The sequence below is a fragment of the Camelus ferus genome, chromosome 11 (genome assembly GCF_009834535.1).
Source record: "Camelus ferus isolate YT-003-E chromosome 11, BCGSAC_Cfer_1.0, whole genome shotgun sequence".
In the NCBI taxonomy this organism is placed as follows: Eukaryota; Metazoa; Chordata; class Mammalia; order Artiodactyla; family Camelidae; genus Camelus; species Camelus ferus.
The window spans coordinates 43,792,788-43,806,441 of record NC_045706.1 but is presented as its reverse complement, the minus strand read 5'-3'; the positions used below and the strand labels follow the sequence as shown (position 1 = coordinate 43,806,441).

At 35.7% G+C, this 13,654-nt stretch overlaps 1 long non-coding RNA gene across 2 annotated transcripts in view; it reads left to right on the top strand.

Moving 5' to 3' along the window:
• LOC106729894 overlaps positions 1 to 13,121 on the top strand; it is a 124,551-nt gene extending 111,430 nt beyond the window's left edge. Inside the window, exons 3-4 of one of the 2 annotated variants that reach the window (XR_004323958.1) lie at positions 9,655 to 9,748; positions 11,083 to 13,121. This is a non-coding gene — a long non-coding RNA (uncharacterized LOC106729894). Of the gene's footprint in view, positions 1 to 9,654; positions 9,749 to 11,068 lie in introns of both variants that reach the window. The other variant, XR_004323959.1, reaches the window with a different exon arrangement.
• Positions 13,122 to 13,654: the final 533 nt, after the last annotated feature.

Here is a 13,654-nt window from a genome sequence, read left to right as displayed (position 1 = left end):
CACAATACACTTTTAGAATGGCTAAAATCTAGTATTATTGATGATAGCAAATGCTGGCAAAGATGTAGAACAGAAATTTTCATTCATTGCTGGTAAGATTGCAAAATGGTATAGCCACTTTGAAAGGCAGTCTTACAGTTTCTTACAAAGTTAGACTTAACATAGAAACCATTAACTCACACAAAAAATGGAAAACTCATGTTCATGTATAAATTTGCACATAAATGTTTATAGCAGCTTTATTCATCGTTAAAACTAAAACTTTAGAACTTGGAAGCAACCTAGATGTCCTCAGCAGGGGACTGGATGACTGGTACATCAGTGCATTGGAATATTACTCAATAACAAAAAGTTACAAGTTATTGATTCACAGGACAATGTGGATGAATCTTAGATACATATTATAAGTGAAAGGAGCCAGATCCAAAAAAGTTTATATTTTATGATCCATTCACGTGACATTCTGGAAAAGGGAAAACTATAAGGATGTAAAACAAATCAGTGGTTGACAGGGATTGTTGGCTGGAAAAGTGGTTGACTATAAAGGAGATGCACAGAGGAACTTTTCAAGGGAAAGAACTATTTTGAATGGTACTGGTGTGGTGAATACATTTGTCAAAACTTACAGAACTGTTAATCACAAAGAGTGAACACTGATGTATGCAAAGTGAAAAAAAAAATCAATTCCAGAACAGAATCCAGACTGTGATAACCTAACCTTCTTACAAATAAATGACATAACTGCACTGAACATGGAGGTGGGAGGTGAGAGGCATGCTAAGTCTGGAAAATTGTGGTTTACTAGAAACTAAGGATAAAGATGAAAGATACATAAACACTATACTCAAGTTGGTAATGGGATACTGGTTGACAGTTCTGAAACTGCTTTATATGTATATAGACTTGAAAAAGAAGTGGTTGGTGGGTATTGGGAGTCAGGTTTCTCACTACTGGAGAGGGAAGTTACAGATAAGAGAGGGAGATTAGAATGAACTCTGTGGTTCTTAATTAGAGTTGGAAACATCAATATGAACTCATGTTTAGCTTAGTGTATATACAGCTGGATAGAGAAACAGTTGTAGATACTTCTGTGTATGTGAGTTTGTACACATAAATATATTATCAAATTCTGTCCACTGAGATAGAGGACCTACAAGGAATGTTGAGTCATTGTTTCTTCAAATAAGTTTTCTATCCTCTTCCATCTCTCTTCTTCTAGGACCCCTGTAATATGAATGATATCCTGCTTGATGTTGTTGCATAGATCCCCTGAGCTATCTTCATTTTTTAAAAATTCTTTTTTCTTCTTGCTGCTCTGTTTGGGTGAGTTCCAGTGTTCTTTCAGATCATGGATTCTTTCTCCTGCTTCATCTAGTCTGCTTTTGAACCCCTCTAGTGTATTTTTCAGTTCAGTCATTGTATTCTTCAGCTTTGTGACTTTGGTTTGGTACTCTTTTATATTTTCTGTCTCTTTGTTGAAGTTCTTGTTGTGTTCATCAGTTCTTCTCTTGATTTTAGTGAGCATTTGATGATCGTTACTTTGAACTCTTTATCAGATAAATTAGTTATCTCCACTTCATTAAGGTTTTTCCTAGGGGTTTTATCTTTTTTTGTTTAAAACACATTCCTCTGTCTCTTCATTTTGCTTGATTCTCTGTATTGGTTTCTATGTACTAGGTCAAAGAGCTATCTCTCCCAGTCTTGAAGGTGTGACCTTGTGTAAGACATAAACCTTACTGTTCAACCTTGCCCTAGCTCTTGGTTGTCTCTGGAACCTTTGTGATTGTCTAAGCAGCCTGATTTTTTTATAGATAGATCCCAGTTGTTGAGGGTGTAGTAGGTGTTCCAGAGGGAAGGATCTCAGTAAGCACCTAGTTTTAGCTAGTTGGAAGCTATATCACATGTGATATGTGATATGTGATATATATATGGGAGATATATAAATATGTATTACATATATTTATATATCTATATACCTGTGGGACTGCAACTGTAGGCCTTGCTGGCCTCCAGACCAAGTGACCTGAGGTGTTCCCTTAGTAACAGTTGCAAATCTGGGGGCTCCAGGCAGGTACATTCAGTCCTTTCTGTGAGATACCAGCAAGCTGTAGCAGGTCCAGGTAAGAGGGCAAAGATGGTATCTCCCAGCCTGTGTTCCCTGAGAGCACGTCCTTAGCCCCTAAATAGGTGGCAAGCTTGAAACCTGCCCCTCAGTCTGAAGCTCCAGGACAAATAAGTAGTCCTTTTTCATAGGAAGATTGGGAGTGTTTCAGTACAGTACCGTGGGTGTGGTAGCCTGTCAAGAACTGTCTCTTTGATTATTTCAGCCCTGTGGGCCCCAGAAACAACCCCCTCCCCCTAACCAATCCAGTATAGCCATGAGCTCAAGGGGAGTCCCTGTGTGAGCTGTGATTGCATAGGATGCTGGGAGTGGAGCATCGGGCCAGATACTTGTATTTTGACTACTTTCCTCCTACCCCTCTATGACTTGACTGATTTTCTTAAAGGTAGTTTTCAATGGGAAGAAGCTTTTAATTTTGATAAAGTTCAATTTCACAAGATTTTCTTCCTATGGTTGTTTTCTGTGACCTATGTAAGAAATCTTTGCTGTCTCCAACTCATGGTGATGTTATTCTGTGTTAATTCCAGAAGCTTTATGATTCTAGTTTTATGCTGAAATTATTTTGTATGTGATATGACATAGAGATAGTGGTTGATTTTTTTTTTCCTTATGGATACCCAGGTTTCCCAGAACAATTTGCTTAAAAGACTTTCTTTTCCCTATTCAATTTCTGTGATGTTTTGTAAAAGTTTAATCGACTATATAGAGATGAGTCAATTTCTACACTACAGATTGTTATTTTTATCTATTTGTCTATTCTTAAGTCAATACCACATTGACTCAATTTCTGTGGCATTATCGTAAGTTTTGAATCAAGTATGTATAGTTTGCTCAATTTTATTCCTTTGTGAAAATTGCTTTGGTTGTTCTAGGGTGCTTGAATTTTCATATACATTTTAGAATTTTATTGACAATATCTAAAACAAATTCTAGCTGGGATTTTTGAATGAGATTATTATTTTAAATCTTTAGCTCAGCCTGGGGGGAACTAACATCTTAAAGATACTTAGTCTTCCATCTCCAATCCATGAAGATGATCTATCTAACCATTTATTTGTGTCTGCTTTAATTTTTTCAGTTTAACGAACACTAACTGAGTAAGATATTGTACATAGTAAACCTTCAATAAATATTTAGACATAAAATAATGTCCTCAATATTAGTGATTTATCTGCATAGTGAATGGAGTCTTAGCAGAAGAGGAAGAAATAAATAACTTCTTTTTTTATGAGAATTCTTAGGATTTACTCTTTTAAGAACTTTGACATGTAACAGACCACATAGTTAATAATATTAATCATGTAATAGATTACATCCTTAGTAATTGTATATCTTTTAAAATTTTTTTTATTGAATAAAAGATTCTGTAAATTCAATCGTGCTTTGCAATTTTCACAAGATTCACATACATGATGTTATATAATCCCATAATAACCCTGTTTTCTGCCTACTCTTATGTTGCCCTTCCCCCCTTCACTCACCTACTGGTAACCACTGGTTTGTTCTCTGTTTCTGTATATCGGCTTCTTTTTTGTTTTATTCACTAGTTTGTTCTATTTTTAATATTCCACCTATAAGTGATATCAAACAATATTTATCTTTCTCTGTGTGACTTATTTTGCTTAGCATAATGTCCTCGAAGTCCACCAATGTTGCTGCAAATGGCAAAACTTCATTTTTTATGATTGAGTAGTATTCCATTGTATATACCACATCTTCTTTATCCGTTCATTTGCTGATGGACACTTAGGTTGCTTCCATTATCTTGGCAACTGTAAATAATGCCATTGTGAACACTGGGGTGCATGTATCTTTTCAAATTAGTGGGGTTTTTTTTCAGATATATAACCAGGGGTGAAGTTGCTGGGTCATATGGTAGTTCTGTTTTTAATTTTGAGAAACTTTCATACAGTATTCCACAGTAGCTGCACCAGTTTACATTCCCACTAACAATGTACAAGGGTTCCCTTTTCTCCACATCCTCAACATTTGTTATTTGTGTTCTTTTTGATGATAGCCTTTCTGACAGGTGTGAAGTGATATTTCATTGTGGTTTTCATTTGTATATCCCTGATGATTAGTGATCTTGAGCATCTCTTTATGTGCCTGTTGGCCAACTGAATTTCCTCTTTTGGAAAAATGTCTATTTATTCCTTCTGCCCATTTTAAAATCAGGTTGTTTGTTTTTTGATGTTGAGTTGTATGAGCTGTTTTTATATGCTGGATATTAACTGCTTTTGGATCATGTCATTTGCAGTATTTTCTCCCATTCAGGAGGATATCTTTCTGTTTTGTAGATGGTTCATTTGCTGTGCAAAAGCTTTTAAGTTTAATTGGGTCCCATTTGTTTATTTTTGCTTTTATTTCCTTTACTTTAGGAATGGGATTCAAAAATTACTGCTGCTATTTATGTCAAAGAGTGTTCTGCCTATGTTTTCCTCTAGGAGCTTTATATTACCTGGTCTTACATTTAGGTCTTTCATCCTTTTTGAGTTTATTTTTCTATATGGTGTTAGAGAATGTTCTAATTTCAGTCTTTTGGACATGTAGCTGTCCAGTTTTCCCAGCACCATTTACTGAAGAGACTGTCTTTAATCCATTGTATATTCTTGCCTCCTTTATCATAGATTAATCAACCAAAAGTGTATGGGTTTATTTCTGGACTCTCTACTCTGTTCCATTGATCTGTGTGTCTGTTTTTTCCCAATACCAAAATGTTTTGGTGTCTGTAGTTTGGTTAAGTGTTAATCAGGAAGCAAGATTCCTCCTGCTCTATTCTTCTTTCTCAAGATTGTTTTGGCTATTTGGGGTCTTTTGTGTTTCCATATTTATGTTCCATATTTGTGTTTTCAATTTTAAAATTATTCTAGTTCTGTGGGAAAAAGCCATTGGTATTTTGATAGAGACTGCACTGAATCTGTAGACTTCCTCGGGAAGTATGGTCATATTAACAGTATTTATTCTTCCAATGCTAGAACATGGTATATCTTTCCATCTGTTTTTGTCATCTTCAGTTTCTTTGATCAGTGTCTTACAGTTTTCTGAGTACTGATTTTTACCTCCTTACATAGGTTTATTCCTAGGTATTTTATACTTTTTGATGCAATGGCAAAAGGGATTGTTTCCTCAATTTCCCTTTCTGATAGTTTATTGTTAGTGTATAGGAATGCAATAGGTTTCTGTATATTAATTTCGTATCCTACTGTTTTACCAAATTCATTGGATGAGCTCTAGTAGTTTTCTGGTAGCATCTTTAGGGTTTTCTATGTATAGTATCATGTCATCTGCAAACAATGACAGTTTTACTTCTTCCTTTCCAACTTGGATGCCTTTCATTTCTTTCTCTTCTCTGATTTGTGTCTGACTTCTAAAACAATGCTGACTAAAAATGAGAGTGGGCATCTTTGTATCTTTTTCCTGATCTCAGAGGGAATTCTTTCAGCTTTTCACAGTTGAGTATGATGTTAGCTGTGGGTTTGTGGTTTGTTACATATGGCCTTTCTTATGTTGAGGTATTTTCCCTCTATGCCATGCTTTCTGGAGAGTTTTTATCATAAATGGATGTTGAAGTTTATCAAAAGCTTTTTCTGCCTCTACTGAGATGATCATACGGATTTTATTCTCCAATTTGGTAATGCGGTGTATCACATTGATTTGTGGATACTGAAGAATCCTTGCAACCCTGGGATAAGTCCCACTTGATCATGGTGTATGATCCTTTCAATGTATTGTTGGATTCAGTTTGCTAATACTTTGTTGAGAATTTCTGCATCTCTGTTGATCAGTGATATTGGCCTTTAAGTGTCTATTTTTGTGATATATTTGTCTGGTTTTGGTATCAGGGTGATGCTGGCCTCCCAGAATGAGTTCACAAGTGTTCCTCTGAAGTTTTGGGGGAAAGTTTCAGAAGGGTGTTGACTCTTCTCTAAATGTTTGTTAGAATTCACCTGTGAAGCCAACCGATCCTGGACTTTTGTTAGTTGGGAGTTTTTAAATTATTGATTCAATCTCATTATTGGTCATACAATACAATGTACTGCATGTAAATACATATATACAATATACTCCACATATTTTTTTTAATTTATGTATATGTACTATTCATCGTTTCTAAGAACATTTAGAGCTTTAGCTTTTTAAACTTAATTACCAAAGGAATAAAGCCAACCACAAAATAAGAATTAATTCAAAAACAGACATACACCTCTCTATTAACAGCAACATTATTTATAATTGCTAAGAGATGGAAGCATCCTAAGTGCACGTCAACAGATGAATGGATAAAGAAGATGCAGCATATATATGTAATGGAATACAACTCACCCATAAGTAAGAAGGATATTTTGCCATTTGCAGCCTTCATTCACTTTTTTTTCCACTTCAAAAACTAGAATTTTATAACTGGCATAAACATTTCCATTGCATTAAAAAGAACAAAATACCTAGAAATAAACTTAACCAAGGAGGTTACCTACAATCTGAAAACCGTAAAACACTGATGAAGGAAATTGAAGATGATACAAAGAAATGGAAAGGTGGGTGCTCTTGGATTAGAAGTATCAAGGTTGTAAAAATGGCCATACTACCCAAAGCAATCTACAGATCCAATGCAACTCCTCTCAAAGTACTCATGGCATTCTTCACAGGACTAGAACAAACAATTCTGTAATTTATATGGAATCATAAAAGACCCCAAATTACCAAAGCAATCTTTTGTAAGTCTTCCCCCTACCCACCTTTCTTCTTTTTGTTCTCTTTTCTTATGGTTTGATGACTAGAGAAGTTCCTTTAATATTTGTTGTAAACCTGGCTTGGTGGTGCTGAATTCTTTTAGCTTTTGTTTATCTGTGAAGCTTTGGATTTCTCCATCAAATCTGAACGAGAGCCTTGCTGGATAGAGTTTTCTGGTTGTAGGTTTTTCCCTTTCATCACTTTAAATATGTCTTGTCACTCCCTTCTGGCCTGTAGAGTTTATGCTGAAAAAAATCATCTGATAACCTTATGGGAGTTCCCTTCTATGTTATTTGTTGCTTTTTTCTTGCTAATTTTAATATTTTCTCCTTATCCTTAATTTTTGTGAATTTGATTACTATGTGCCTTGGTGTGTTCCTCTCTGGATTGATCCTGTGTAGAACTCTCTGCACTTCCTGGACTTGGGTAACTGTTTCCTTTCTCAATTTGGGGAAGTTTTCAGTGATTATTGCTCCAAAAATTTTCTCAGGTCCTTTCTCTCTTCTCTTTCTGGGACCCCTATAATGCAAATGTTAGTGTGCTTCATGTTGTCCCAGAGTCCTCTTAAACTATCCTCATTTCTTTTCCTTCTTTTTGTTGTGTGTTCTGCAGTAGTGATTTCCACTAATCTGTCTTTTAGCTCATTGATCCATTCTTCTGCCTTATTTAGTCTATTCTTGTTTCCTTCTAGTGTGTTATTCATTTCAGTGATTTTATTCTTTAACTCTGTTTGGGTACCCTTTATATTTTCCAACTCTTTCCTAAAAACTTTGCTCTCTGCATCTATACTCCTCTGGAGTTCTCTGAACATCTTTGCCTTCATTACTTTAAACTTTTTCAGATAAACTGCCTATCTCCTCATCAGTTATTTCTTCTGGGATTTTATCTTATGCCTTGGCCTGGAAGATATTCCTTTGCCACCTCATATCATCTATCTTTCTATTTTTATTTTTAGGTAAGTGGTTACATTTCTCGACCTTGGAGAAGTGGCCCTCTGTGGGAGATGTCCTATGCATTCCAGCAGTACACTCTCGTATTACCCAAGGGACAAGGTCCAGCCTGTCCCAGTGTAGAGTCTGGCTTGTGTTTGTGGATTCCTCCCACAGGCTTTGGGATTGTTTTATTTCTAGTATCTGCCCCCTGCTGGATGAGGCAGGACTAGAGGCTTATGCAGATTCCCTGGCAGGAGGAGCCAGTGCCTGCCCACAGTTGGGTGAAGCTTGGTTCTGGACCTCTGGTGGGTAGTCTGTGTCTAGAGGCCTTTGTGGCTCAGGAATTCTGCTGATGGGTGTGGCTGTGTTCCCACCCTGTGTGTTGTTTGGCCTGAGGCTTCCCTACAGGCTATTGGGTGGGGCTAGGTCTTGGTGCTAATGATCCAATCAAGATGTCAGCCTCCAGGAAAGCTCATGGAGATGAACACTCCCAGAATGTTAGGCACCAGTTTTTATATCCCCTGGTTGAGCCACAGCCATCCCCTACGTCCCCAGGATACCCTCCAAAACCAGCAGGTAGTGCTAGCCCAGGTTCCTATGAAATCACTGCCTCTGCCTTTGGACCTGGTGCACTCAAGATTCTATGCATGCTTCCCAAGAGAGTGAAGTCTCCGTTTCCCCTAGTCCTTTGGGGCTGCTGGAGTTAAGCCCCACTGTCCTTCAAAACCAGATGTCCTGAGGTCTCCTTCTCTTCCCATTGCTGGGGCTGGGGAGGTTGATGTGGGGATCAGAACTCTCACTCCTGTGGGAGGCCTCTGTGACTTAACTATTCTCTTCAGCTTGTGGGTTTCCCACCCGGTGGGTATGGGGCCTAATTATATCGTGAGCACGCCCCTCCTACCGTCCTGCTGTGGTTCCCTCTCTATATTTCCAGTTGCAGACGATCTTCTTTGCTAAGTTCCACTCACTTTTCTCAATGGTTGTCTCGCAGTCAGTTGTGGTTTCGCTGTGGTCGCGAGGAGAGCTCGCGGTCCTGCCACTCGGCCCATTGAAGCTATTCTACTTCTGGTTTAATTTCAAAAAGTCCAACTTAAAATTTTTTCTTCCCATCCCTCCTCCATTAGATGAAAAGCTGTTTTTAGGACAAGGACAGTATCTAAGGCTTGACATGTAAAACCTCAACAAATATTTTAAAAATCAACTGTGGAAGCAGAAATGAAAAGGTTCCAGTTCTCCAGCATTTCACTTGGTTAACATTTGTATTAGCTATCTATTGCTGCAAAATAAGTTGCCCTAAAGTAACTTCCTCTGATGAGGGAGGAGAAGAAATACAATGTGCTTTAAAGTAAAAATCCATTATTAGTGGAGTGCAGTAAAGCAGAAGGAACAGAGATATGGAGCAGCCAAAGTGGGTCAAATTCAGGACTCTAGATTTTGGGCCAACTTCTCTGAGCTTTAGTTTCATCATCAGAAAATATGGTAGCACTATCACTGAAAATGTGTAGGATTAAATGAAAGAACATGTAAAACACCTGTACCCATGCATACATCTATTAGGGGCTCAATGAATGCCATTTCCATGAGTCTGAGTGTCCGTATTTGTAAACTGTGTTCTCAGAGTAGGGTTGTTGAACGTGTGAAAATAGATAAATAGATAAACTGTGCCCTGTGGTAAGCATGTTTTATTTATTTCAGATGTACTCAGAATATTAACTCCTCTAAATATCCATAGAACCTATAAATCATGTTATGGTTATAAGAGACAGACAGATATCTATACACAACTTTTGGGGGGTTCTTATTTTTGTTTAAAAAAGTAAAATCTATCTTGCTTCTCCAACTGATGATTTGGTTATTTTTTGCAAAAAGGCTACCTGTGAATCAGTGCAATATTAAAGGAAGACAGAAAAGAAAGTCAAGATGGGACAGATGAAACAACCTATGGACCTCTGTATTCAGTGAGGTAGGGTGAAAACTGGTAACTGGAGATAAGAAATTTCAAATTTTCTTTGTATCTGAGTGACCACCAAATAGGAGAATCAAGTAGTTTCATGCTCTTAGGGAACCACTTATTTATTTAATACATAGAATTCCTAACATAATTAATATTAAAAACTCACATTTCTATTGTAACACCAAGGGTTTGTGTTATGATTTTCCTAGAATTTGTTGAATACTTATCACCATGAATATTGCAAAAGACATTGGAGAGACACACTCTCACACTTTTCACTTCTGCTTACGTATCATTGACCAAAAGAGTCATGTCTATGGATAAGTTCAAGGGAGAAGAAAAGTATACAATTCTTCTGTGAGCAACAGTAATATCTACCACAGTCTATTCTGAATAGAAAACATATAGGTATTAGTCTCATGGTTCCCTCATTCTCTTTACTTACAGGGCCATGAAAGAACTTCAACTTCAGAATATAGGCTGAAAACTATTTGGTTTAAATTCATTTAACATTCCTATTTCCCTAACTATATGCCAGTGTTTCTAAGTGTTTATACACATTTACTCATTTATTCCTCAAGATAATCTTCAGAAGTCAGTATTTTTATCCCTATTTATAGATGAGGAAGATACAGAGAGGTTAAACTGTTGTCCCAATGGCACACAACTGGAGAGAGCCTGACTCCAGAATCCATAGTCCTAACCAGTGCACACATAAACACACAATACTGAGACAGTTTCAGAGAGAGAAGTCCCTTAAAAATCTTTTTTTTTTTCCTTTTTTAACAAAAGAACTGTGGGCCAGGCTTTGAGCTGGGTATTCCATGAGTACTGGTCAGTCCTCATGGAATGTTTGTGTCAGAATGCAGCCATTAGGCAGGAAGACCACTGCTGAACTTAAGAATCTTCACAATGCACCAAAATGTTTCAGTACTGCGCGCATTAGGAATGAGTATCCTATTCATTTCATATTTCTGCCCTGTTTCTACATACAGCCCTAATATACAAGTAACTTCTGTTCAGGGTTTGACCTTTGTCCAACAAGGTTTGAGCCAAAAACTCAAGAATGTGTTATTTTCCTCTTTTGAAGAAAATGTTAACTTTGTATGATAGTTGCATGTGACAAAAAGAATGCAAATGTACAAATCATTTATATGTGTTGACTCTTTTGTCTTATACTATACAGCCTTCTATTTTTGATATTTTGCACCTTCCTACTAATAGCTGATAAGAATTCATTTTAATAGCCAATAAGAATTCATTTATAAAGAAGACAAAAGCCAGAAACCGTAAGTAATTTCTTATCCTCTGAAAATAATTTAACTTCAGTTCTGTTTTTTCAGGAACCCAATTCTACATCAGGTGCTGCCATCTACTTGAATGATATGATCATCTACAATAGAGGTTGGCAAAAGATAGCTTGCAAGTCAAATATGGCCTGCTACCTATTTTTTATAAATAAAAAATTTCAACCTTTGGTTTATGAAGATACCAGTTGCTGAACCATTGAAAATAAGTAAGGTATTTTAGAGGTTCTTTATTCTGTTGATCTGTGTTCTGCTTCACCTCTCAAATCACTACTCATGCATGCTCAGAGATGGGCCAACTGAAAATACAGCTTGCAAAGCTCCTAGCCCTATTAAATCATGAAAGCCCATATCCATGATAAAATTAACCTCACTATTGGATAATAACCATGAGTATAAAACTTTTTAATCATCTTTGTTTTATGGTGCTCTGCCAAGCACTAGTCCTATTTCTGTTTATTCCTGCTTTAAAGTAGTTCCCAGTCTAAGACACTTAATACTAAGACAGTTTCATGTTACAGTCTAAATGAAATTAATATTTAAATTGCTAATAATGAAAGAAGAAATCCGAATTTGTTTTTAGATATCTTGGTATCTATTTGCCCTGAAAATTTTGAGGAAAATTACAAATAGCAAACTTTAAGAAAGAATTATAATGAAACTTACTTACCAGGAAGTTGTGTCAGAGAGCTTGCTTTAAAAATCATCCTATTTAATTTTGGCAGTAAATAGTGGGCAAATATTGTAGACATTCTTATTAGCTGCAAGTCAAGCTTAATTAAGGAAACAAAATACTGAATTGCAAAGGCAAACAGAATTGATGCCTAATATTTTTTGCTCTGAGTTTAGTATACTAGCTGGCTTAAACTCTGGGTGACATACACAATTAAAACCAAATAAAAGACTTGACAATTTGCTTATCTGGACTCTTGCTCCTTTTTATGTTGCCAAAATTACCACCTTGCCATCATCTCTGCAAAATAAATCAAGCAGAAGTTCCTGTTGATATAATGAATATTTTACTTTTTTTCAGGTGAGATCATTTCTGTATCTTCTGTAAGTATAAGGTAAATTAATGAAGCAAATCACTTAAAATGGTATGTCCTATTAACTAATGTTCATAAAGAAGAAAATTCAATATCTGAAGTTTATATACTGTTATTTTAGACATTTGATTTAACTGATCAATTTCCAATCAAGGCAATAGTGTCAAAAACTGAATTGTTTTTCTTATAAATTTTTCATAATAAAAAAATTGAAACATGCAGAAAAAATGAACAGAAATGAATACACTATCACCAAGATTCAGCAATAGGTAATACTTGTAATTGCATTTGCTTGCTTTGTCTCTAGTATTTTAAAATCTAGGATAGTATCCTACCTTTTAATTTATTTATGTATTTAGTTAATTACATTGACTCTTAAAAAAGACTAATTTTCTCACAGTTTATACAACATTTTGAATGTATGTGATTATTTCCTTCTTTCACCTTTTCTTTCTATTTCTAGAGGAAAGTTGGCCTCAAGACTAGATTTACAGTAAACATTTTGGAAACACTATTTCATAGGTAATGCTGTGTGCTTGCTTTGCATCATATCAAGAGGCACACAATGTCAGCTTATCCCAGTATTAGTGATGCTAAGTTTGATCATCCAGTTGATTTGATGACCAACAGACCTCTCTCCATTATAAGGTTATACTTTTCTTTAGCAACATTTATGTATCTTATATTACAGAAACATATTACCTAATGATTTTAGCTTTTACAAAGGAACTGTGCCTGAATTACTTATTTTATAAGGGCGTTGGAACTGTGATTTTTGTAATACTATTATTCTATGTTTATTAACTGATGCTTTTTTGTGAAAAAATTATTTTTCCTTCCAAAAATTGCTCACCACCTTCCTTTTAATAACGAGCTGTCAGAGTAAAGAATTGGTGTAATAGTAAGTGACTCTATATTCCAGTTTATCCAGTACAGTCCTGGCTATGTCCTACATAATACTGCTGTGCTCCTGTTCTGTTCATTCTCAAACATTTAACAGATTAAACAATAAATTCTAAGATTATTCCATGTATTAGTCACCTTGAATTTCTCTCTCCCTCTTAACACTTAGGATTCTCAAAATGAGAGACTTTAATTTACTCAATGTTTAACAAATAATTCACTATACCTTTTGATAGCCAAATCTTTTATATGCAAACAATTACATTACCCCTTTCAATACACAAATCCCGATACTCAAGTCTCAAAACTGGCACTCTAAGTCCCTTAAAAACGCTTTGTGTCCCTTTGACATAACTCCAGTTTTAATTAAATTTTTGCTTTATGGCATAATAAGATGTTACAGCTTCACCTTGTATTTTCTATGCTCAAACTCTAAATTCAACCATTTCCTCAAGGATCTCTGATTTTTTTTATTGGGAATTGGTAGTAAGAAACCAAGATCAGTGTGTAAGGGGGTATTCATTTTTTTCTGAAGTGTTATTACTTTCAGAACATTTCAGTGGATAAATCTAGGATATATGTAAATATAAATATAAGTAAGTATTGTATTATTTCAAATTCAAATTTAACATTACAGTGCTTTTCCTAATTTCTTTGAT